The sequence below is a fragment of the Tachypleus tridentatus genome, chromosome 10 (genome assembly GCF_004210375.1).
Source record: "Tachypleus tridentatus isolate NWPU-2018 chromosome 10, ASM421037v1, whole genome shotgun sequence".
NCBI lineage: Eukaryota > Metazoa > Arthropoda > Merostomata > Xiphosura > Limulidae > Tachypleus > Tachypleus tridentatus.
The window spans coordinates 148,771,280-148,798,995 of record NC_134834.1 but is presented as its reverse complement, the minus strand read 5'-3'; the positions used below and the strand labels follow the sequence as shown (position 1 = coordinate 148,798,995).

General features: G+C 36.2%; 1 protein-coding gene and 1 long non-coding RNA gene across 4 annotated transcripts in view; one reads left to right on the top strand and one right to left on the bottom strand.

Moving 5' to 3' along the window:
- The window catches only part of LOC143230585 (uncharacterized), a 70,130-nt gene extending 57,019 nt beyond the window's left edge, over window positions 1-13,111 (top strand). Inside the window, exons 2-3 of the long non-coding RNA XR_013016519.1 lie at window positions 12,285-12,533; window positions 12,743-13,111. This is a non-coding gene — a long non-coding RNA (uncharacterized LOC143230585). The remainder of the gene's footprint in view (window positions 1-12,284; window positions 12,534-12,742) is intronic.
- LOC143230584 (uncharacterized) overlaps window positions 1-27,716 on the bottom strand; it is a 174,789-nt gene that overhangs the window by 96,770 nt on the left and 50,303 nt on the right. For 2 of the 3 annotated variants that reach the window (XM_076464393.1, XM_076464394.1), the window contains exon 1: window positions 5,842-6,011. The exons of the other annotated variant lie outside the window; for it this stretch is intronic. The gene's annotated coding sequence lies outside the window, so the exon portion shown is untranslated. Of the gene's footprint in view, window positions 1-5,841; window positions 6,012-27,716 lie in introns of those variants that run through there. 3 annotated transcript variants of the gene reach the window in all.

Genomic DNA, 27,716 nt, shown 5'->3' with positions numbered 1-27,716 from the left:
GATAGCCCATTGTGTAGCTTTGTGCTTAATTCAAAACATCAACAGCTCTAATCGACTAAAAGGCATGCGCACGCGCGTTCGTGTGTCTGTGTATGTAAAAACGTAATCGACGCCAAGCTGTCTTCCACACCTACAGATATATAACGAGCATATGGCAAACAAAGTGTATAGGCAACAATTTATAAATGAAGGTGGGGTGCTACGTGTGAAGGAAAAACGAAACGAGTGGCAGAGATAAACTAGGGTCCTGGAAGTTGTTAGCAATTGTCACTGAAAATGGTGCAGTTTGAGAGTGTTTACAGCTTTTAAATGGTTTAGGTTTTGTCATTCAATGCTAGGAAGTACGTATGTGTGATAATAAACACACATCTCTCATTCCTATAATGTGGCAGTAGCTCGTGAATTAAGAAAAAATGACAGGTTAATTCTCTTCCTATTTCACTACCTTCTCATTAGTTACTCTGCACATATAAATGCTGTGAACCAAAATAAAATTTCAATGAACAGTTTTCTGATATAACACAAAATTGTTTACATTTAAAAGCAGAAATAGTAAAGGACAAACACATTAATTTTTGTTTTATACATATATATATATCTTACCCAAAACCTAATAAATAACCAGTAATTGTACTTTCTGATATAACATAAAATTGTTTACATTTAGAAGCAGAAATGATAAAGGACAAACACATTTATTTTTGAAGTTCCCGGTTTTAAGCCAAGGTTTCGAAGCTCGTTCGATGTAATACGTTACACAACAATTTAAATGTTTATTGCACATCGCATATTGAGAGAAAGTTCACTCCAAAGGTCACAGCGGACTTTGTGAAGGTCATGTAAACTGGTATTGTTGTATTGACTCACGCCACCTTAACTTTCAAACATCTCGACTTGTTCTTATGCACTGGCTTCAGTTTAGCTCAACTTCATGTACCAGATAAATGAACGTGCTCATATAAAAAACACACACTACATATGTACAGGAGTTCATGTAGAAAACAACAGATATGTATGTACACGTGTTCACGTAAAAAACAACAGACATGTACAGGGACACAAGATATGATGCATACATAAGAAACTTTACTACAAGATTGTTGTCTGTAAAACCTTCAGAACCTATAGTAGTAATATAACGACAGCAATCAGATCTGTGTAATATCAAAGTAAACATGGTACACCTAACGTTAATATCAAAACCAGTCCGGTCTGCGTGTATATCAGACGAAACAAAAAATATTCCTAAACAATTTGTTTTTCAGTGCTTTTGCTCCATATGATTACTATTGAAATAAATCTATTTATTTTTTGTATAATATTTCCATGAAGATACGTTAATGTATCTACCTGTATTCTGTTGTACTGCTTTGTTTTTAATAGGTTTTTATTTTTTGTAATATTACATATGTAAGATGGGTTTAGGCCCGAAATGTTGTGTGGAATTAAAGTTTTCCCAGATTTTATTAGTATTTTGCCTAATATATTTTTCTTTTTTTAAACCGTATATTTATATCGTCAGTTTCGATTCTGTTAACAATTACATTGTGACTGTCAGTTTTAATTCTTCGATTCTGTTAACAATTACATTGTGACTGTCAGTTTTAATTCTCTTAATCAGTTTTAATTATGTTAAGAATGATGAAGTAACAGACAGTTTTGATTCTGTTAACAATGATGCAGTAATAGAAGTTTTGATTCTGTTAACAATTATATTGTGACTGTCAGTTTTAATTCTGTTAAGAATGATGCAGTAACAGACAGTTTTGATTCTGTTAACAATGATGCAGTAATAGAAGTTTTGATTCTGTTAACAATTACATTGTGACTGTCAGTTTTAATTCTCTTAATCAGTTTTAATTCTGTTAAGAATGATGCAGTAATAGAAGTTTCGATTCTGTTAACAATTACGTTGTGACTGTCAGTTTTAATTCTCTTAATCAGTTTTAATTCTGTTAAGAATGATGAAGTAACAGACAGTTTTGATTCTGTTAACAATGATGCAGTAATAGAAGTTTCGATTCTGTTAACAATGATGCAGTAATAGAAGTTTCGATTCTGTTAACAATTACATTGTGACTGTCAGTTTTAATTCTCTTAATCAGTTTTAATTATTTTAAGAATGATGCAGTAATAGACAGTTTCGATTCTGTTAACAATTACGTTGTGACTGTCAGTTTTAATTCTGTTAAGAATGATGCAGTAACAGACAGTTTTGAATCTGTTAACAATGATGCAGTAACAGGCAGATTCGATTCTGTTATCAATAATGTAGCAACAGACAGTTTTGATTTTGTTAACAATTACATTATGACTGTAAGTTTCGATTCTGTTATCAATGATACAGTGACTGTCAGTTTCTGGAATCACAGATTGGTTTATAGAAAGGAATATTTTTTGAGTTAAGTGATGAAATGTTTGAAGAATTTGTTATATAATCATGACATTTAAAACTTCCAACTAATATACTTAATTATTATTTATTAATTAATGAACTAGAATCATTCTTCCCTTTGTGATGAAAATTACGTGCCAAATATTATTATAAGTAAACATACTATGTAACTAAATCCTGGCCCGTTATGACCAGTGGATAAGGCACTCGACTCGTAATCTGAGGGTCGCGGGTTCGAATCCTCGTCACACCAAATATGCTCGCCCTTTCAGCCGTAAAGGCGTTATTATATGACGGTCAATTCCACTAAAAGAGTTGGCGGTGGATGGTGATGACTAGCCATGTTCCCTTTAGTCTTTCACTGCTAAGTTAGGGACGGCTAGCACATGTAACCCTCATGTAAGTTTATGCGCAATTCGAAAGAAAATGGAAAGATAGAGAGATAGGTTTACTTAGTTACTAGAGCGAGTCTATACACACCAAATCATGTAAGACATTCACATCTAGCAGAGCCCGGCATGGCCACATGGTTACAGAGCTCGACTCGTAATCTGAGGGTCGCGGGTTCAAATCCCTATCACACCAAATATGCCCTTTCAGCCGTGGAGGCGTTATAATGTGAAGGTCAATTCCACTACTCGTTGGTAGTAGCTCAAGAGTTAGCGGTGGGTGGTGATGACTAGCCATGTTCCCTTTAGTCTTATACTGCAAAATTAGGGACGGCTGGCGCAGATAACTCTCGTGTAGCTATGCGCGAAATTCAAAACAAACAAATTAAATCCTAAATTTAATGTTGGTTAGAAATGAAAACACCCTATTGCTTAAACGAGGGTTTTTTCGTTTTAATCAATATTTCCTGAGCTTATGTGTTTTTCTAACAACATGAACTTAAAGTTTGTTAATTAAGTTTTATTACTTAGAACAAGATTAAAACTTTAAGAAGTAAAATTATTATTTTTTGTTCCTGTTATTAAGTTAGGTGTACTCGTGCGGAACTATATAAGTCAGTTTTGCGCAATGATAATAAAATGGGTTTCCTATTTGTTCTATAGCTCTTTCTTTAGAATTATTACTATAGTTATCTATATTTAGGGTTAGGCCTTTCGTTTCGTTCTGTAGTTGGTATAATATTTTTTTATTACTGCGATCGTTACGAATAATGTGAGAGTTCATTTCAGACACCCTGAGTGAATTTTGCCATTTTTCTTACGCGTTTTTTCTTCAATTTTCACGCGTGACTGCTTTGTCCACTTGCTTGTTAGAAATGCCAACCCAGCTAAAAGGTCGTAGCTACATGTGTTTTAGTTCGACCTTGGTTGATAAGTCTATAAATCTAGGTCTAGGCCTAAAACTTGGCCTAATATCTATTATACAGTGCGAAACGTAGGACTGTAGCAAAGGGTAGTGATATAAATATGACTTGCATGTCCTTGAGGTAGCGTCCTTCGCTTTGCACCAATACATAAATATATATACAACTTCTGATATATGTGTAAAAAAGATAAACTTTGTGTTTATCACTACATACCTATAGATGTCACTACTACGAGTAGCAAGGAATTTTTTACCTAAAGTAAAATCTGTCAAACCATTTGATGTCAGACACGATGTGATACTTTAACATTAAAAATCCTACTTGCGAAGTTGTAGTGTCCATGTGCAGCCACGTTCTCATCTATGACGTAAGTATGACGTCATAATGATGAATATTAAGTCAGCCTTAATAAATCAAATCTGCTACAGTATCTGTGGGCATATAGATACAATCCAATATTTCAACGTAGGGTAATTCCCTTCAAGACAACCCTAATCCTACCTTTTCTCGGTTAACCTTTCAGCCGCAAATCACGACACGTTGCCCCTGGTGACCTTTGTCCAAACGTGTCTTTTCTAACCAAACAAATCAGTACAGAAATTAGTTCGTGTATTTATCGTCAGTTGGATTGTCTTTCTTCTTATCGACCTAGGATTTTTCTATAAAGACACATGTAGGGAAAAATATCCGATAAGATAATTAAGTTGATGAAACTTTTCGTGCTTAACTTAGAGTTCACTTGAATATTTTTTTTTTTATTATTGAGACAGTTAATAAAATACCGCTGCAATAGATCGGCCTCTATCAAGACATTATTGGCAGAATTAAACAAGGGCAGGTTATTATAAAATATCCTCTGACGAACTGACACAGACGTGGTAATGAGGTTACCACAGGAAGAATAGAATGGAGCGCCTTCTAACGGCGAACGCCACCATTGTTTTCTATTGTATACGCCCTCTGTGTTCGACAGCTAACGTTAAACATCATCATCATCAGTTTGAAGGTGAAATTAACCATGAAATGAATCATCCAGTATCATACCGATAACCTTCAAGCTGCTAACAGTTCATGAATCATCCAGTATCATACCGATAACCTTCAAGCTGCGAACAGTTCATGAATCATCCAGTATCATACCGATAACCTTCAAGCTGCTAACAGTTCATGAATCATCCAGTATCATACCGATAACCTTCAAGCTGCTAACAGTTCATGAATCATCCAGTATCATACCGATAACCTTCAAGCTGCGAACAGTTCATGAATCATCCAGTATCATACCGATAACCTTCAAGCTGCTAACAGTTCATGAATCATCCAGTATCATACCGATGACCTTCAAGCTGCAAACAGTTCATGAATCATCCAGTATCATACCGATAACCTTCAAGCTGCGAACAGTTCATGAATCATCCAGTATCATACCGATAACCTTCAAGCTGCTAACAGTTCATGAATCATCCAGTTATCATACCGATAACCTTCAAGCTGCGAACAGTTCATGAATCATCCAGTATCATACCGATAACCTTCAAGCTGCGAACAGTTCATGAATCATCCAGTATCATACCGATAACCTTCAGGATGCTAACAGTTTATACGAGCTAAGAACAAGCTCTCTTCAAGTTGAATTAATTGGTTTTAACTTAAACGCACTAAAAAGCAATCGGTAGTAGATAAATAACACCAGCAGAGGGCAGCAGTGGTAGTGGATAAAAACAACAGCAGAGAAGATATATCTGAAGGGTTAGTGTTCTAGTAACATCAACAGGAGGTAGTGGACAATAAACAACAGTGGTTCTGGTGGGGGGTAAAGGATTAGAGTACGCCACGATGGGGTGGTAAAGAGGAAACATCAACAAAAATATTGGGTAAACTCCCAACAGAGGGCAGCAGTAGTAGAGGACAAAAACACCAACAGAAGGTAGTGGGTACCCCACCCCAAAAACAACAACAAACAAACAAAACTCCAGTATTGAAGGTAGTAGATAAGGAACACGAGGAAGGGCACAGGATAAAAACACAACAGGACTGCTTCTACTGTGGTAGTGGAAAGACAAGTTCCGACTTAGGGTGACAAAAATCGAAGGTGGCAAGAGCATTGCTGAGAAATAATACATGCACTTACTTGAATGTCTGCCAGTTCTAATTGGTGTGGAGAGTCCTTGTGAGATATCTGCGTTATTCGTTATTCATTCTTCACGGACGAACAAATCACTCGAACACCCGTACCTAAATCAACCCAGCCACTGTAGTGTCTTGTGCACGTCGAGTGCAAGCTAATACTCTAATGTAAGATCTGTTCTTTCTCGTAGTGCGCAGCATACTTTCGTGACGTACTAACGTCACGTGCTCCTTTTGGCGTAAGTGACATCACAAGAAGCGCGTGTCTGTTGTTAGTATCGCTGAGATAAGTTCAGTAAAGGAGTTTTTTTTAAGTTTTGTTTTTAGTGGTTTTTTTGTTGTATAAAAGGCAACATTCTTTCTCTCTGAACAATTCTGGATTCGAGCAGTTGTAAACATGTTTTTTTGCTAAAGTAGGTAAAAGAAAAAAGTTTCCTATCCATTAACAACTATATCAAACCGGCGGTTGGTACGGAAAACAATAACAGAAGGAAAGCCTGTAGTTTCAGCTGCGTATTAGTAATTAGGTAAACATTCCAAGACCAAAAACCAGTAGACCTAATGTTTCTGCGTTATAAAAAGTGGAAACCACGGAATGAAGGAAACAAACGTTTCAGCTCGTATAGTAAAATAAATAACTCGTCTGTGGAAACTTCAGTTTAAGGCCAGTCAATAGTGGTCAATGTATCTTTCGTAATAGTTAATATGTTTCGTATTGGTTAAGGTCTATGCACTTACACTTCTCAGAAAGTGTTTCAGACTAGTTTATGTACGTTTAAAGATTGTCAGTAGTTGTTACTCGAGACATCTTTGTTAGTATTAAACTAACATTTTCATTTACGAGTACATGTCTACACAATTCGTAGCAGTGGATCAAACTGTCAGTCTACAATTACATTCAATTAGCCCAGCTTTATGGAAGTCAGGAATCTTATAAAATATCATACACATTGAAAAAAAAAACCTTATTGTTGGAATTAATCGCTGTATAGTTTTGAAATCCACACCCAAGTTTTGTTTATTTGTAGTTAAGCAAGAAGCTACATAATAGGCTATCCGTACTACGCCCGCTTACAGGTATCAAAACTATATTTTAGCGTTTTCAGCCCACGGATATACCGCTAAACCGCTGGGGTATTTTTTTTTTTTAAATTAGTGACAGTACAATAGTGTTTGATGGTTCGTTAAGACAGCCTTGAGGTCCTTCCAGTGGGTCAGCGAAAAGTTTAAGTAGTTACAATGTCAAATCCGGGTTTCGATTCCTCGTCGTGGAATGAGAGCGGATAGTGTGTTCTGTAGCTAAAACAAACAATGTTCAGTATAGCCTTTGTGGTTGTCGTACGTATTCTGACGTGAGCAACACCAGCACAGTGGAAAGCTGCACAACTAAAAGAAACCAGGAAATGATTCGTTAAAATAAATGATACCATTCAAGAGTACATGATACGTACCTCAGTATTCAAAAGTATATAACACATATCTTAATATTCAAGAGTATATGACGCATATTTTAATATAAGAATATGTGACACATACCTTACTATTCAAGAGTATGTGACACATATTTTAATATAAAATATATGGCACATATCTTATTATTCAAGAGTATATAACACATATGTAATATAAGAAAATATGGCACATACCTTAGTATTCAAGAGTATAAAAATATTTTAACTGTTTTTGGATTGTATCTGTGTACGTTGACAAACTACTACTACAATGCACTTGAATACACGATTTTATCGTATATATGTTAGAAGATATACCACAGATTCTATAAAAAACAGCATTCATAAAATTAGAATTACAGATCATTGTGCTGCAAGCTTTGGAAACTATTTTAAAAGGTTTTGTTTGGTTTAAATTTCTCGCAAAGCTACACAAGTGCTATATGCGCTAACCGTCCCTAATTTAGCAGTGTAAGACTAGAGGGAAGGCAGCTAGTCATCACCGCCCAGTGCCAACTCATGGGCTATCCTTTTACCAACGAAGAGTGGGGTTGACAGTCACTTTTATAAAGCTGGAAGGGCTGAAAGGGAGTGCATATTGGTGTGACGCAAACTGGAACCACGACCCTCGGATTACAAGCCGAGTGCCTTAACCACCTGGCCATGCCGGGCCAGCTATTCAGTGAATATATCATAAATAAATGACAGCTTTTCCAGGTATTTAAAAAATTCTGCCATTACATCAAAACATATTGATTTAAAATTAACTACAAAGCTACACAATGGGTTATTTCTGCTCTGCCCAACACAGGTCTCAAAACCCAGTTTCTAGCAGTGTGACATGCCGCTGTGCTACTAGGGATCATGCCAAAACTTAAAGAAGAGTGTGTGTGGATGTGTTTTTCTTACAGCAAAGCCACATCGGGCTATCTGCTGAGTCCACCAAGGGGTATCGAACCTCTGATTTTAGCGTTGTAAATTCGTACATTTAGTGCTGCACCAGCGGGGGACTTTAAAGGATCTTTCAAATAATTACAGACTGATTGTTTATTATATCAAATGTTCTTTGAAAGATTATTGAAGAATGATTAAAAAAATGATTATATTCAGTACGTTTTTTCAAATATCGTAAAAAATATGAACACAAAAGATCCGTCAAATACTCTGCTGTTGTTTTTTCGAAACATAACAAAAAGGTTCTTTTTTGACATGATTTCACAAGAGTTTTTATTCAACAAAGTTTATAAAACTGAAATAAGAGGTAATAAATATATTGATTTCAATTATATATAAATAATAAAAGACCGTAAGTTAAAATAACTTAAGTTGTTAGTGGTGAAATGTGCCTATCTAGTGAAGTAACACAGGGGGCCGATGTAAGTCCATTACTCTTTCTACTATGTTTGAACGATTTCTGTGAAATTATGCTCACTGGAAAACAAAGCAAAACAACAACAACAAGATTTCTAGATGACTCAGCATTGGTCAATAATTGAAAGTGTGATGATGACGTCATCAAAACATAAATAATACAGCCCAACCTATAAAGAAGTGGTTTAATAAAAATGTAATATTTAAATATAGTAATTGTTTTGAATTTCATGCAAAGCTGCATGAGGGCTATCTGTGCTAGTTCTCTCTAATTTGGCCTGGCATGGCCAGGTGGTCAAGGCACTCACTTCGTAATCTGAGGGTCGCTGGTTTGAATCCCCGACACACCAAACATGCTTGCCCTTTTAGCCGTGGGGGCGTTATAATGTGACGATCAATCCCACTATTCGTTTGTGAAAGAGTAGTCCAAGAGTTGGCAGCAGGTTGTGAATTAACCGCTGCCTTCCCTCTAGTTAGAGACGGCTAGCACAGAGAGCTTTCATGTAGCTTTGCGCAAAATTCAAATTAAACCAAACCAAAATAGTCCCTGATTTAGCAGTGTAAGACTAGAGGGAAGGTGAGCTAGTCATCATCACCCATCGTTTACTCTTGGGCTACTACTTTACCAACGAATAGTGAAATTGACTGTTACATTATAACGCACCAACGGCTGAAAGGGCGAGCATGTTTGATGTGACGGGGATTCAAACCCTCGACCCTGGGATTACGAGTCGAGCGCCATAACCACCTAGCCATATTTGAATGAAAAAAAAATTCAAATATATATCGAATAATTTCAAGCGAACCAAAATTTATGAGGACTATACGTATCTATCGAGAATAATAGAAATGCTGAAAAACAAAAAAAACAAGAATAGAAAATATATTGGAGTAATATTAGATTACAGATAAAATTAGAAAGAAAACATTAAACAAGTAGAAGAGTTTACAGTATCAGTAATGTTTTATTATTCAAAATATTATTTATCTAAAAATGAATAGGAAAATATTTATTATGCTTGATTTGGTCCACGAGACTTGTATCTTACCGTATGTACAAATGTACCAATGGAAGACATCCCATACCTTTTAAACATTTCTATGTACATATTTATTGTAGTCACTAAAACATTTCTCTGTTGTCGTTCCGTGAGCGTGTTTTTAGACCCATCACGTGCTAACTTGTTGTTTGAAACAGTCGATCAATGACATTTTAGGAAACAATACAGAAAATTCCGACGTGATCAGTGAACAACAAACAGTAACGAATCGTAAGGATATAAAACTCCCATTAATAAACACTGGGTTATTCACATCTGAGCCATATAACATGTGCTGTCATAGGAAGTGGTACATCACTTCCATGTTTTAAATATGGTGACATTTAATGCGGAAAAACGTTTCGTGTTTTCATGAAACACAAAAGAACCACTTTCGCTAATAAAAATGTTGACGTTTAATGTAAACAGAAAGGAGTGTTGTTCCATGTTATAACAATATATCTATATAACATTTATTGCATACGACACGTTCTTGGTACGGTATCGAATGTAAACCTGACATGTATAAATAAATTCAAACTCAAAGGCTATCAACTACTGTTATAAGCCAGTGGTTCTCAAAGTGGTTCGTTTATTTACCATTGCTGCGCAAAGTAATAGACTCCTACACCACTTAGCGGCCACGGCATGACCAGGTGGTTAAGGCGCTCGACTCGTAATCCGAGGATCGCGGATTCGAATTTCCGTTACACTAAACATGCTCGCCCTTTCAGCGTGGGACCGTCTTAATGTGACTGTATGACATAAAGAATATTGCAGTATTCTATTGGTATATCTGTCGTAGGTCCGTCTTGTGACTGTATGACATAAACAATATTACAGTACTCTACTGGTATATCTATAACATTATATATATATCTGTCGTAGATCCATCTTGTGACTCTATGACATAAACAATATTACAGTACTCTACTGGTATATCTGTAACATTATATATATCTGTCGTAGGTCCGTCTTGTGACTGTATGACATAAACAATATTACAGTACTTTTGTAATATATCTGTAACTTTATTTAATGAGAACGTAAAGTGTGGGATTTGATTCCCCGTGGTGGGTTAGTGGAAAGTACAATTGTAGTTGTGTTCATGATGCGGTCCGTTTCTTTATCCAGTCATTCTACATTTCCAGATGATTTTTACAGTCCTATATGGACTGAAAATTACAGAGAGTTTAGTGTTTATAGATGGTTTCATTAAAGTTGAGTTATGGTTTGAATTTCATATCTTGATTAGAAATCTCACGTTTCCCGCCGTTGCTGAAGAAATAATATGACAAGAGTGCAAAAACTTTTAACGTCTGACTGCTGGGTAGAGAGTATAAATAATCATACTACGTAACTGATGAAGTATTGCCTTTTATACTCGGAGCTGTGACCTTTCTCGATCTGTAACCTCTTGCACCTTCTATCCATATTTATTTACGCATGATTTGGTTTTGTTATGCCAACGCCACCTATATAATTCTCAATTTAAAGCTTTATAGCCTGGTACTCGGCAGGTTTGCTGACATGACTGAAAATACAGCCCCCACTGCCAATGCCCCCTCTACCTTCAGAATGACTTATCAAAATGTTTGCTGTGATTATACGAACCTGGGGCGCACTTATCAGAAAAGGCATCGTACGGCATTAGATAACAGGTGTTTGTGGTTGTCTTGTTTGTACAGCCACTCCAGGAAACAGAAGTCTGTATTTCATTATTTTTTAATATTAAACAAATATATGCAGCGAAACATAAATATGCCTCGTTTAATATTTAAATATCTCTTTTTATATACATATATCCGTAGATGTACAAACAACTCACTCTTTCTGCGGACTTACAACGCTAGAAACTGGTTTTCGATACCTGTGGTGGGCAGAGTACAGATAGCCCATCGTGTAGCTTTGTGCTTAACTTCAAAGAAGCAAACAAGTACATATATATATATAGATATATATAAACAGCATTGGTGTAATATGACCTTATAAAGTTTTATATTCATAAATCAATAGTGCATTTGAAGATAGTGGTTTCGTGACGTTTCACATCATTCATCACATATCTATTCTTACGAGTGGTGAGAAACTTGTTACGTTAAGCCTTCGTGTGCGTGCGTGTTTGAGTGTTTCTCTGAAAGATTTCTCGAAAACGGCTGAATGGATTTGGACGAAAATTAGCGTATATTTGAACTACGACCAAACCTGGAAATGATTAGTTTTTGGACGGTCAAGATTGCAGAAAGTTAATGAAAATAGAATCCCCATCTCTTCACATGGGAACCGATTCTTCGTATTACACTATTTAACATAACTGTTACTTTTCTTGTTCTTGGGCAGAAAGTGTCATTTCTCAATTGCTTATGCCTAAAGTAAGTGGGAAAGACCTATTTTTCTCTTCAAACTTTGCTTTTGTAACCTGGGTAATGAAATTTTCAAATTTACCCATTTTCCAGAACATTCCAGGTAGATTCAGTGCTTAGTAGCTGATAGGGAATTTTCAAGAACCTTTTAGAATTTTCTAGAACTTTCCATAGTAATATATATACAGGGGCTCACCACTCACCACTTCAGTTTAATTCTAGCTGCCTAAGTGAACACCTAGACCTATCTGATTTTATCAGAGATGGCATCCAAAAGCTGCAAGCATTCTCCAGACGCATTCTGCTATGTATGTGGCCAATTTATCAAGACAAGAGCGAAAAAGTACTCTGTGACAGCATCTGCTAAAATGTGTGAAGCCTACAAGGCATATTTCAGCATGCCTATCAGGAATCAAGACAAACCTTGGGCACCTCATTTTACCTGCGAGCACCGCACAAAAACTCTAGAAGGTAAGACTGACAATTTTTATTTGCTTGAAAAGTAAAATTTTATATTATACAAATTTTAGACTCTTTAAAATTTAAATATCTTTTTTTTTAAATTTCCAATAGTATAGAAAAAATATCACATATAAAATATTTTGCATGAATCTCTTACAGATCAGTTGTGGATGAAATAAATTTATTTTTCACAGTACTTTTATTTTGCTCTTTTGCAGGATGGTACAGAGGGGAAAAGAAAATCATGAAGTTCGCTATTCCAAGAATTTGATGTGAAGCCACTGATCACTCAAGCAATTGCTACTTCTGCATGGTGGACCCTTTCAAACGTCGGGCTGACAAGAATGCATCTGTTATCACGTATCCGGACCTTCCATCATCCATCGCTCCAGTGCCACACTGCCCTGAGCACCCTGTACCCACTCCGCCAGAGAGAAAGCAGCCATCTCGAAAACCTACTCACTTCTAAACATTTTTGTATAACTTTAGTATAAATACATGTAAATCTTGATTCATATGTTGTTTTATTCAGACTTTATGTGAATGAAAATGTGCAAATTTGCCCGTTTTCACACAGAAAATAGGTTAGTTTCTAAATTTTATTATCCAGGATACAAAAGCAACGTTTGAAGTGAATAATAACCATTTTCTCTACTTTTACAACATAAGCAATTAAAAAACACATGCCATCCAGGAACAAAATTTGTGTTACATAGTGTTATTTTTGCTTTAACACTCAGTCAAAAATGATCGCATTTTGATGAAACTTGGTGGACCTAAGTGGAATATTATTTCTCATTTGAACTCCCAAAAAAATTATCCGTGCCTGTTAATAATGATGGATAGATTATCATATTTTTTTAGGGCCGAATAAGACCAACGCTGCATAGCGGAGGTATGCGCTTTACTGAGTGTCCCTTTCGTGTTAGAGTTTATTAACAAAATTGAATTATCAAAATATACGCAGAAATAGACTCCTTCGGATATTTGCGCAAGGAGACCAGAGGCCGTTTACACTAGCTGTTCCTAAACTTGATCTGCTAGACTAGAGGGTACGTAGCACACTCTTCAACTGTAATCGAGCATAAGGAATTGACAGCCATTCTTATAACTTACGCACGAATCTAACCTGTAGTGCGAGGACGAAGCGCGAACCATTGTCTCTCGGATCCATGGTTCTCCACGCTACTAACCAGACAACGCCTGGTTCCTACGTATGTTTTTTACTAATTACCAGTCTAAGAGTAGGGGCTTGGCTTATTTTGAATTTCGCGCAAAGTTACACGAGGGTTATCTGCGCTAGTCGTTCCTAATTTAGCAGTGTAAGACTAGAGGGTCATTACCAGACCCACCCCAACTCTTGGGCTACCCCCTTTTACCAAAGAATAGTGGGAGAGGCCATCACATTATAACGACCCCATGGCTAAAAGGGTGAGCATGTTGGGTGTGAGGGGGATTCGAACCCGCGACTGTCGGATTATGAGCCGAATGCCTTAACCACCTCGCCATTAAAACACTAATTGTTTCTTTGTAGTTAAGAACAAAAACTACGCAAGGTATTACCTGTGGTGGGCACAGCACAGGTATCTAAACTCGAATTGTTACGTTATAAGTTAACAGACTTTCCGTTTAGCCACAGGGGAACAAATTATGAGTAATACATGGCTGTATAATGATTAATTCTTGTCTTCTAAACTTGTTATCGTCATTTGAATGTGAGACTTGCCACTTAACACACCTTGAAACCGGTCGAGCACTTATCTTATTAGAAAAAAAACAAAAACGGATTCAGTTTTATTATTGATACTAGCAAAATGTAAGGTATTGGTTAAAAAGATCGCTGATATACATGACCGACGTGGGGAGCAGTAATATCCCGAAGGAGAACCAGAAAATCCAGTAAATTCACACTGTAAAGGACTAAGGTGTTTGAGAGATGGTTATCGATATGTTTTCATAAAAAACAATATTCAAAGTCTACCACATATGAAATGTAGGAAGGTAAGTAAACTTCTATGAATTTTAAATACATGAAAATATGATAACCGCCAATGCAGACGCAACACTTTATAGCATAGAGTAAGTAGGCTTACGTCTCCTTTCTTCAGCTATATGTCGTGAAGAGTGTTTTAGACTAACAATCGAAGGGTCCGAGGTTCGACACGTGATGCTGCTAAGCACGCTCCGCACTTTTAGTTGCGAGTACAAAATAAAAGTAGCAGTTTTTCACGTTTTTTTCTGTTCAAAGAACCAGACGAGACAAGGCGCTTGGGACTGCTGGCAGGTTTCCATCTCTCTGGTCACTGCTTTATGTTAGATTCTAAAATAGGTCTTTGAGCTCGATGTTTGACCCACGTGTACGTAGTGTCATTAAGGTTGAAGTTTTTTTTCGGTTAAGAACCTTGATTTAGATTTAAAAAAGGGATTAAACAAAAACGGATTTGCTCCTGTAGTTAATCCAGGTACCAAATCGAGTCATTCTCGCGCTCTCCGCTGGTAGTAAGCTGAGCTACAGATCAGAAAGCTATTGTAATCAGAACTAGTGAGTGTTTCTTCTGTCCTGAGAACTTGTGATGTTTTCTGTTGAATTATGCTGAATAAAGTTGCTCTTCACCCCTACCCCTACCCTTACGTCTGTCCGTGAGTTATCACATCACTTTTTTTTAAGAAAATACGCTGTCTTGAATTAAAAAAACAACAACTTAGCAGGATATGACAATGGATGGTCGTGGAAATGGAAGATTTCTTTGAAGCAATATAAGAGAACATAAGAACGTTCTGAAAAAAACAACAACATCCTAGCCATTTTACATCTATAAACCTGAGTAAGAAACACTTCTTCTCTCCAGAATATGCAGTAAACGATTTCTTGCAAAACTACAGGAGCGCCATCTGCGTTAGCCGTTCCTAATTTTGTAGTGTAAGACTAGAGAAAATGCAGGTAGTCATCACCATTCCCGCTAACTCTTGGGCTACTCTTTTACCAACGAACATGGGGATCGACCGTCACGTTATAACAGCCCCACGACTGAAACGGCGAGCATGTTTGGGACGACGAGAATTCGAACTCGCGACCCTCGAAGTGCGAGTCAAGCGTCTTAACCACTTGGCCATGTCATGACCTAAAATGTTGATATTATTTTTATGTTGGAACGAATCTTTCTCGAAGGGAGAAACGCTGCTACTCGTATCTTGTGATCAGCCAATTAAGAGTCGAGACACAAAACAAATTAGGAGTTCAAACGAAGACAGGACAGGAAACAATTAAAAACTAAGAAAACACTGTTGTTTAGAGATGATTATAAGATAGCATATGCACGTATACGTAACAAACTACATAATGTACATGTAAATAAATAAAGAATCCAAAGGAACATACAGAATGTCTATATTTAAAAAAAGTTGAAATTTCAAAGTATCTTAAATATATTCACACATATAAGTATTCTAGGTTGGATTAGCATCAGTTTCTATGCTTTATTTGTTACATATATTTAATGTACATTGAATCTGATTTATAATTGTAACCAGATATTTAATGTGTTTGGTCATCTTAAAATTCACGTGTTTAATATTACTTGATTTACAACACTGGCCTGGCTATTTAATGTAAGTATTTGGGCATTTAACGTTCACGTGCTTTAATATTACTTGATTTACAACACTGACCTGGCTATTTAATGTGAGGACATAATAAAGGATCACGTGTTTTAATATTACTTGATTTATAACCCTGCCTGGTAATTTAATGTGAGTGTTTGGACGTCTTAAGTTCACACATTTTAATTTAATATAGACAAGTTCAGATCTTAGACAAGCTGTACTTTTAATGCATGATAAAACGAATATGGAAAAGAGCAAGTCAGCAAAGTCCTCTTGTAGCCACCACACATGTCACTAATGATGTTATGTACACACACACATACATAAATAATTGTATCCAAGTGATGTTTGGTTTTGACATGTTTCTTTTACTATTTTTCTTTTTGATGGTGGTGGTGGTGGTGGGCGAGAGAGTTGAAAAACTATCTAGAGCTTACCCGTCCTACGCAAACAGTTACGAAGACAACGTGAAAAGTAAACAGGGGAAGAGAAAACAGCTATAACTCCATGAATGTTTATATAACCATTTTCTATAACCTTTCAAGAAAACAACCTGAGCTCTTCATAATTACAAAACTAAACACAGACGAAAGTATCTTAGTAAAGTTATAACCAAATTCAAACGAATAGCAACCAATCACTCAACGCTAAACAAACCACGTGCTTACTTCACTCTTGGGATAGCAAAGTATCTGGATAAAGACGTCAAATATATAATATAAATACAGTGATACTGTCCTCACCTTCAGGTGTGTGTACGTGTGTTTTATTGTTAAAAGGAGATAACTGTCTTCACCTTCACGTGTGTGTAGGTGTGTTTTATTGTTAAAAGGAGATAACTGTCTTCACCTTCACATGTGTGTAGGTGTGTTTTATTGTTAAAAGAGATAACTGTCTCTACATTCAGGTGTGTGTACGTGTATTTTATTGTTAAAAGGAGATAACTGTCTCTACATTTAGGTATGGTACGTGTGTGTTACTCTTAAAAGGAAATAATTGTCTCTACATTTAGGTGTGTGTTCGTGTGTTTTATTATTAAAAGGATATAACTGTCTCCATCTTCAGGTGTGTATACATGTGTCTTTTATCTTTACGCTGTTTACAAGTTTTATTTTCAGACTAGAATATTTCTCTTATTTTCATAGAGGCAAAATATCTTTTTTTACTATGGAATAAACCTTCTTTGGTTTCTGAATTAGAATGAATATACATTGTTGATCCTCACAGAGATATACACGTATGTTGTTTATCTATCCTTATATGAATATATAGTGTATGTTTATCCTCACAGAGATATACACTATGTTGTTTATCTATCCTCATATGAACATATAGTGTATGTTTATCCTCACAGAGATATATATAGTTTATTTACTCTTCCAGAGAGATATAGTCTTTTTATCCTCACAGAGATATATATCGTCTATTGATCCTTACAGAGATATATGTTGTCTATTTATTCTCACAGAGATATATGTTGCCTATTTATCCTCCCAGAGATATATATTTTTTATCTGTTCTATTAGATATATATATATATATATATGTTTACTTATCATCACAGAGATATACACTGCTGGCCAAAATCATAAGGCCAATGAACATAAAGAAAAAATATGCATTTTGCGTTGTTAGACTTAACCACTTATTTGAGTAGAGCTTCGAAAGATGAAAGTAAGAAAAGGGAAAATAAAAATAAAAACTTTTTTAGCATTTAATAGGGAAAATACTAACTGATCAAAAGTTTAAGACCATACCAAAAAGAAGTCCTAAACAGGGTAGGAAATGCCCAACAAGAGGTCTCAGTAGCGAGTTGAACGGCCGTCATTGGAAATAACTGCAAACGTTCGCTTTGGCATTTCTCACTGACATCTCTTGTGATTCACTGGGTAAAAACATGGCAAAGGCTAAAAACTTGACAGAGTTTGAAGGTGGCAGAATTGTCGAGCTGCAAAAGCAAGGTCTCTCTCAACGTGCCTTCGCTGGTGAGATTGGGCGTAGTAAAACTGCTGTTGCAAATTTCTTAAAAGACCCTGAGGGGTACGGAACGAAAATTTCAAATGATCGGCCTAAGAACATTTCGTCGGCGTTGAGCAGGAGGATTCGACGGGTTGTCCGGCAAGGCACCAGCCGATGGTCGAACCAGATTAAGGCCCTTACGGACGCAGAATGCAGCTCAAGAACAATAAGACGGCATCTACGAGAGAAAGGCTTTAAAATCCATAAACGTCTTCAAAGGCCACACTTCCTTCCACACCACGGAATAGCTCGGTTAAACTTTGCTGAGAGGCACCAAACATGGAACGTAGAAAAGTGGGCGAAGGTTTTGTTCTCTGATGAAAAAAAAATTAACCTGGATGGTCCAGATGGCTTCCAACGTTACTGGTACGATAAGGATATCCCATCGGAGACATTTTCTACACGACACAGTGGAGGAGGTTCCATCATGATTTGGGGTGCTTTCTCCTTCCATGGAATAATGGAGCTTCAGGTTATACAGGGGCGTCAAACAGCAGCTGGCTACATTGGCATGTTGGAGAGTGCATTCTTATTGACTGAAGTCCCTCGCTTGTGTGGAAATGATTGGATCTTTCAGCAGGACAACGATGCAATCCACAATGCCCGTAGGACAAAGGACTTTTTCATGGCGAATAACGTGATTCTTTTGGACCATCCTGCGTGTTCGCCCGAACTGAACCCCATTGAAAATGTTTGGGGGCAAAGAATGTCTATAGAAATGGACGTCAATTCCAAACAGTGTATGATCTTCGTGAAGCCATCTTCACCACTTGGAGTAAAATTCCAGCCAGCCTTCTGCAAACGCTTATATCGACCATGCCAAAGCGAATGTTTGCAGTTATTCGCAATGACGGCCATGCAACTCGCTACTGAGACCTCTTGTTGGGCATTTCCTACCCTGTTTAGGACTTCTTTTTGGTATGGTCTTAAACTTTTGACCAGTTAGTATTTTCCCTATTAAATGCTAAAAAGTTTTATTTTATTTTCCCTTTTCTTACTTTCATCTTTCGAAGCTCTACTCAAATAAGTGGTTAAGTCTAACAACGCAAAATGCATATTTTTTCTTTATGTTCATTGGCCTTATGATTTTGGCCAGCAGTGTATATTGTCTCTTTGTCCTCACTGAGATATATCTTATCTATTTCTCTTCACAGATATATATATATATACATTATCCTCACAGATGATTGTTGTCTGTGTAGTATCCTCACAGATGTTTGTTGTCTGTGTAGTATCCTCACAGATGTTTGTTGTCTGTGTAGTATCCTCACAGATGTTTGTTGTCTGTGTAGTATCCTCACAGATATTTGTTGTCTGTGTAGTATCCTCACAGATGTTTGTTGTCTGTGTAGTATCCTCACAGATATTTGTTGTCTGTGTAGTATCCTCACAGATGTTTGTTGTCTGTGTAGTATCCTCACTGATGTTTGTTGTCTGTGTAGTATCCTCACAGATATTTGTTGTCTGTGTAGTATCCTCACAGATGTTTGTTGTCTGTGTTGTATCCTCACTGATGTTTGTTGTCTGTGTAGTATCCTCACAGATGTTTGTTGTCTGTGTAGTATCCTCACACAGATATTTGTTGTCTGTGTAGTATCCTCACAGATGTTTGTTGTCTGTGTAGTATCCTCACAGATGTTTGTTGTCTGTGTAGTATCCTCACACAGATATTTGTTGTCTGTGTAGTATCCTCACAGATGTTTGTTGTCTGTGTAGTATCCTCACAGATGTTTGTTGTCTGTGTAGTATCCTCACTGATGTTTGTTGTCTGTGTAGTATCCTCACACAGATATTTGTTGTCTGTGTAGTATCCTCACAGATGTTTGTTGTCTGTGTAGTATCCTCACAGATGTTTGTTGTCTGTGTAGTATCCTCACACAGATATTTGTTGTCTGTGTAGTATCCTCACAGATGTTTGTTGTCTGTGTAGTATCCTCACAGATGTTTGTTGTCTGTGTAGTATCCTCACTGATGTTTGTTGTCTGTGTAGTATCCTCACACAGATATTTGTTGTCTGTGTAGTATCCTCACAGATGTTTGTTGTCTGTGTAGTATCCTCACAGATGTTTGTTGTCTGTGTAGTATCCTCACACAGATGTTTGTTGTTTACTTTCGTAGCACTCGTCGTCAACAAACACGTGAGGCAACTCTTGAAAGCTCCTATGAATTTCCTCTCGCTTTTGGACAAACATTCATTAATACCTAATCACTTAACACCACGTCTGCTGTTAACACAAACAAATATTGGTGATAATCAAAGGTAGTGGAAGTACACAAGGGGGTGGAGTCATATTAAAACAAAGGAACAAAAACGAAGAACAAGTACAGTGATTTGTACGAAAAAACAACAACCAGAAATTTGGTAAGAAAAATCAAAGAGAAATCGTGACAGCTAGCATATTAAGGTTAATGCATAAGGATATGGCATGGTCGTGAGTCTGACGTTTGACGACAACTATTTTCACACCTAATTTAGGCCTTATTAAAGCATTATTATCTCCGTGACTTAGCAACGATATTTCGCATTTTCCCTTATTCTATACAATTGATTTAAAAAATCAGAATTTATATATATAGATGTAGCATCGCGGTGAATATATGACCATTCTACATAGCATGGATCACGAACGAAGCGGTGATAAAAAGAGAAACAAAAAGGCAATAACAACAAAAACAGGTTCACTTACGTGTCAACCAAATCCATTTTGTTTCAAGGGTGAGAATGGGTGAGTACTAACCTTCCCGGAAACCGTTCTGATTGTTTGAACGTCATAACAGCAACGCATATGTGTGTGGAATATACTAGCAGAAAAAACTTTAGATTTTCCCACAATAAAACTGGAAAACAACAACAACTATAATTTTAATATTAGAATAATGTACAACAAAAGTGAAACGAAACGGACAATACTGAAACGGTATGCGGTAAACTAAAGCAGCTGACAATTTTCTTATAAAGGAGCAAAATAATAGTGACCTAAAAACGTTCGTTGAGTGTTAATTCACGAAACGTCATTGAACATTACTAAATGAAATGTGTATATTTGTTGTTGAAAAGCGTTTCAGAAACGCCAAATCTCCACTGTTTTATGCATCAGTTGTATTAACTAATGGGCCAAAATTAATACTTAATATTTTTAGATGGTTTCGTTAACTGACTGAAACGTTAGCCTAAAACACTACATGATAGCCTTAAATGAAATGATTTGCCAAAACAAGTAAAGGAATTACGAAATGTGTTATTTAGAGTTATTTTCACCCTACTGAAAACGAACAGACAAATCAAACAAATAACACAGTACTGTACACTTCAGATGTTAAAACAAATCTCTAAACGTCTGCACACAACAAAGAAAACTAAGATATATCGTCTAACAAAACGATAAAATCAATTCTATGTCGGGCCCGGCATGGCCTGATGGGTAGGGCGCTCGACTCGTAATCCGAGGGTCACGGGTTCGAATCTCCGTAACACCAAACATGCTCGCCCTTTCAGCCGTGTGAGCGTCATAATGTTACAGTCAATCCCACTATTCGTTGGTAAAAAAGTAGTTCAAGAGTTGGAGGTGAGAGGTGATGACAAGTTGCCTTTCCTCTAGTCTTACACTGCTAAATTATGGACGGCTAGCGCAGATAGCCCTAGTGTAGCTTTTCCCGAAGTTCAAGCCAAACCAAAGTTCTATATCTACAAAATGGTAAATAAGTCAATTAATATTCACTTGAAATAGATTTTTTTTCCAGTAGCTAATAAGATGAGCTATAAGTAATGATGAAATACTTCCTTTACTGAAACATCACTGTTTGGAACTGAAAATGTTTTAAAGCAGTAGGTCACCCAACTGATGACGTAAATTTGTGGAATATTCATTACGGTAAAAACTGACTATGGATAGGTGATAGGTCTGTACCTTTTATAAAGTTTATTTTAGTCAAATATGACAAAATCAGTTGTACATTTAAGATCTGAATAACAGAGTTTTAACAATGTGTACAGGAAACAGCGAGAGCTTAACAATATATATAGAATACAGTGAGAGCTTAACAGTGTATAAGGAATAGAGTGAGAGCTCAACAACATATAAAAAATACAGAGCTCCAACAATGTATAAAGAACAGAGTGAGAGCTCTAACAATGTGTAAAGGAAACAGCAACAGATTAACAATGTATATAGAATACAGTGGGAACTTAACGACATATAAAGAATACAGTAGGAGCTCTAACAATATATAAATAATACAGTGAGACCTCTAACAATGTATAAATAATACAGTGAGAGTTTAACAATGTAAAAATAATACAGCGAGAGCTTAACAATGTGTAAAAAAGACAATGAGTTGGTTTTAAACAATTAAAAGAAAGGATTTGTTCATATGTAAAAACGGTTGTAAAAACAGACAGTCAGATGATATTAGACGATGGTATCATAAATATTTGTGTTCACATGTAAAGCACAAATAATTCATTTCGGACATAACTATCTTCAAGCAAATACTCGATAACTCAAGAAGCATAAAATTATGACATAAAGTCTTAACTAAAACGATCGAAACGGTTCTACATCATTATGAAAAGTTAATATAAACATCGATCTGGGAAATGAAAGTACAGAATGAGAAAAAAACAAAACGACTCGAGTTATCTTACGTCGAGAATGGAATAGTTTTCTAGAGTTATTGTCGTTTTAGAAACGGCGTCTTTCTTCTCTTTAAATATCACGTAAGAAATGTAAAACAAAACAATAAATGCGTCATTTCGTCTTCTACACACGTCAGAGTGATTTACATGCTGGAAGCCCAACTGTTCTCATCACCATGACAACAGAGTTAGAAGCACGTGCCCTTTTTTAAAGTACGCGTAGCAAAATTTCTGGCGTTAGGATTACTGATAAAAGACGAAGAAACATATGGAAAAATCATAAAGAATATTTTTTGAAAACGTTAATGGTTTACAAATGTCACACAGTACTGTGAAATAAATCACGTACGGACCCTCCTTTCAGAACTGTTACTCTTTTCGCATAATTTCCGCATTGTAAGATTCACTGTTAGGACATTTCGTTACACATTCCCTATCGGTTTTATTCGAATGCGTGAGTTCTCTTATAAACCGAGTAGACAAGCCAGTAGCTATCTTTGTGAATTCTTATACGTTGTTTTCAATAGACAAAAAAGATACTCTGAATTTCGATATTCATAAAGTTAAAGTACATAAGACTGGATTATGTCCTGAACACTACTGCCATAAGAAACGAGTCGAATGAGACAAAATCATGTAATGGACTATGCATAGTAGCTGATTCGCATAACGATGAATGTTGAACGTATGTCACTTGACACTAAAGAAAAGCCAGTTACTGAAATGCACCCACTGCCACATTTTGAGCTATTCTTGTTTTATCGAATAGTGTAATTTGACTCTTAAATAATGTGATTTGATTTATAAATAATGTAATTCGTCTCTTAAATAATGTGATTTGACTATTAAGTAGTGTGATTGTATTTATAAATAATGTAATTCGTCTCTTAAATAATGTGATTTCACTATTAAGTAGTGTGATTTGATTTATAAATAATGTAATTCGTCTCAAGTAATGTGATTTGACTATTAAGTAGTGTGATTTGATTTATAAATAATGTAATTCGTCTCTTAAGTAATGTGATTTGACTATTAAGTAGTGTGATTTGATTTATAAATAATGTAATTCGTCTCTTAAATAATGTGATTTGACCATTAAGTAGTGTGATTTGATTTATAAATAATGTAATTCGTCTCTTAAGTAATGTGAGTTGACTATTAAGTAGTGTGATTTGATTTATAAATAATGTAATTCGTCTCTTAAGTAATGTGATTTGACTATTAAGTAGTGTGATTTGATTTATAAATAATGTAATTCGACTCTTAAATAATGTGATTTAACTATTAAGTAGTGTGATTTGATTTATAAATAATGTGATTTGACTATTAAGTAGTGTGATTTGATTTATAAATAATGTGATTTGACTATTAAGTAGTGTGATTTGATTTATAAATAATGTGATTTGACTATTAAGTATTGTGCTTTGATTTATAAATAATGTGATTTGACTATTAAGTAGTGTGATTTGATTTATAAATAATGTGATTTGACTCTTAAAACGCATCAAAAAGAAGATCGATATTGTTTTGTTTTTGTGAATGGGTCGTAAACCATGAATCTTAGGATTCACATTCGGGTGTCAAACATTTGAAGAATGTAGACTTCTGCCTTAAAACTCTTGTATGTGAATAGATAAGCCAGCGGTTGTTTGTTTGAGTGAAGTGCAAACCTTCACAATGTGCTGTCTATACTGTGCCCACAATGAGTACCGAAACCGGACTTCTAGATTTACTGCTGTGCCATTAAGAGAAAATAGTAAGTTTAAAACAAATAATTATTAGACAACGTCAACTTTAAGTTACAATGGACAAATTAAAAAAAAATATTTAGGGGGAACATCTGTAATTGACTTATTTTTATAACACTTTCAGGTCTTTTTTTTTTTGGTCAATATATTGCTGGTTTGTTTTTTTGTATTTCGCGCAAAGCTACTCGAGGACTAGCTGTGCTAGCCGTCCCTAAGTTAGCAGTGTAAGACTAGAAGGAAGGCAGCTACTCATCACCACCCCCCGCCAACTCTTAAGCTACTCTTTTACCAACGAATAGTGGGATTGACTGTAACATTATAACGCCCCCACGGCTGAAAAGGCGAGCATGTTTACTGCGACGGGGATGCGAACTCACGACCCTCAGATTACGAGTCGCAAGTCTTAACCAACCTGGCCATGACGGGCCATATATCGCTGGTCTTTAACATTTAAACTGCAAACTTTACATTACCATCCTGGATATGTATAAATAACGTTTCATAGAACATTTTGTGTAACATCGTCCAATCAAAATGATGAGTTCTGCTTTCGAACAAAAATTTTCCAGGCGATGAATAGAGGGAAACAAAAAAAAAAACGGACCTGCAAAGTTATTTATTACAGTTGTGAAATTTCGAGACAAATTTATAAGAATGTGATTAAAAATATCTGTAGTTAAAGTGTTTTATAGCAATAAAAAAAGATGGCTGTTACACTTTGAAATGGCAGGGAGGCAAACTTCAGAGTGGAACAAATTAACTGAAATGTTGCATACTTGAATAAAAAAAATTAATAACATAGTTCGTTTGTTTTACAGCAAAACCACATTAGGCCATCTGCAATGTCAAACCGCAGAATTTAGAGTTGCACGCCAATAGACTCACCGCTGCTCCGCCAGGTGAAGGGTCAAATATTTCACAACAACATTATGTCCTATATTTTGCGTCATATTCTCAACTTCTCAGTGGCACAGTTATATGTTTGTGAACTTGTACCACTAAAAACCGGGTTTCGATACCCATGATGGGCAGAACAAAAATAGCTTATTGTGTTTAGCATAAAACAAAACATATTCTCGTTAGTAAGCTTAGGTACCTACGGTACAGTGTTAAACTGCCGTACTTGTATAACTACGAGCACTGTTCACGAGGCTACATAATAGAGGTAATCCCATCTCTTCGTCCTATCTTGTATCTAAAACAAAACGATGGGGAGTTTAAAAGAAAAATCTGGTAATTTATCCACAAGCCCCAACCGGACGTCTTTATGGTTCCATGTATGTGTGTTTAGTCTAGTGATACTAAAGTTTAAAGTTATTATATCCTTACAAAATTGACGAAGGATGTTACATTTTGACCTGATGGGCATGTTTAGTATTTAAAAGTGGGCGACGTCTCGCCTCGCTATCCGATTGTTCTACGTGCAGCAGCCTACGGGCTACTGATCCTACCAGGTGGTGCACTTCCCTAATAATATCCTCAATCGCTTAATTTTGTGAACGACGTGATATTCCTGCTATCCAATTAGCAGTACTAGTTTACCACCAGGCCCAGAACAAGGACACGCCTAATGTGTATTAAGAAGTTAATAAAGGAAAAAGAAAAAAAAACGGGCGCGATGCTTTCGTGAGTGGCCGTCTCCACCCAAGTCAGTGTGTTCCCCAGTGAGAGGGAAGCAGATCTCTAGTCCCCCCGTTACTTTCTTAAGTCTAACAATGGGATCCATGCGCGCGCGTGTGTGTGTGTTTGTTCCAGTAATAACAGGATAAAAGTCACTTCTTGACATGGGAATGTTAACACTGGCCGACAGACTAAATACATGTTATTAGCATGTTTAAATGTTGACACAAGCCACACATATAAGACACTACATCTATCTAGAGAACACGTGTCGTCATGTGACACATATAAGACACTATATTTATCTGTAGAACACGTGTCGTAATGTGGCAGATATAAGATGCTGCATCTATCTATACAGCACGTGTCGCAATGTGACAAATATATGACAATACATTTATCCATAGAACACGTATCGCAATGGGACAGATATAAGACACTACATATATCTGTAGAAAACGTGTCGTAATGTAACAGATATAAGACACTACATCTATCTATTGAACATGTGTCGTAATGTAGCAGATAGCCTTGTGAATACTGAAAGAAAAAGAAAAATTCGCAACCTGGCCGCACCGATCTTGTTTTTTCATTAGTAGGTTGTGATATACTTTCCAGATAACGTTGTATTTGTTGTTGTTTTTTTTACTAGTAGGTGGCCCCAAGTTTACGTGAAAATTCAGACCGAGAGAGATTTCTATTTTGCTGAGTTCTTATTCAATAAGCCCCCTTTGCAGTTGTAGAGCGGTATGTCTTTGCGCTTACAATGCTACAAATTGGGTTTCGATACCCGTGGTGGGCAAAATACAAATAGCACATGGTGTAGGTTTTACCTAATTACAAATTTAAGATTGGAATAGGACTTTTCTCAATTAGAATTCGTCTTATATAGATTTATAAATAATGTAATTCTACCATACTCCATTCTTGAGCATTAATATCAGTTTGTTCTTAAACGGTTTAAGAAATATATACGCTGTTTATACAGCTGGTCGCTTTACAAGCTATGCAGATAGTTTTGTAGTGCGTTTTCGCTACGATCTTGGTATTGTCCTTCCAACTATTGACATTCCGATCAGGTCAGGAGTGGTCCTGACATGGTCCAGAAGTTAGGGTGATCGACTCATGAACTGCGGGTCGCGGGTTAGAATTCCCGTCTTTCTTTCATCTATTGTGCGTTATTATATTACGGTTAATCTAACTATTTGTTATTAAAGTGCAGCCTAAGAGCCGACGTAGTTGACGTTGGGTATCTATATTAGATAGCCCTCGATACACAACCGATCACTTCATCTACCTGAAAAGTCCTCTGCAATAAGTGATGGATTTAACTGGTATAGTGACGATACTGTTGTTAAATGTTTTTCTAAAATAAATCTAACATTAGGAAACAATAAAAGTCGTAGGCCCAAAAGCAGTTAGTGGATAGACAGTTTGGTAAAACGGGTTTCAAAAGCCAATGAGATCAGGACCCTTTGTCGATAATCTCGGAGGTTAAAATACTTTAACAGTCAAAGTTGGCCTCTCTTGTACACGTGAAACTGTACAGAAGGAAGCTCTATAATA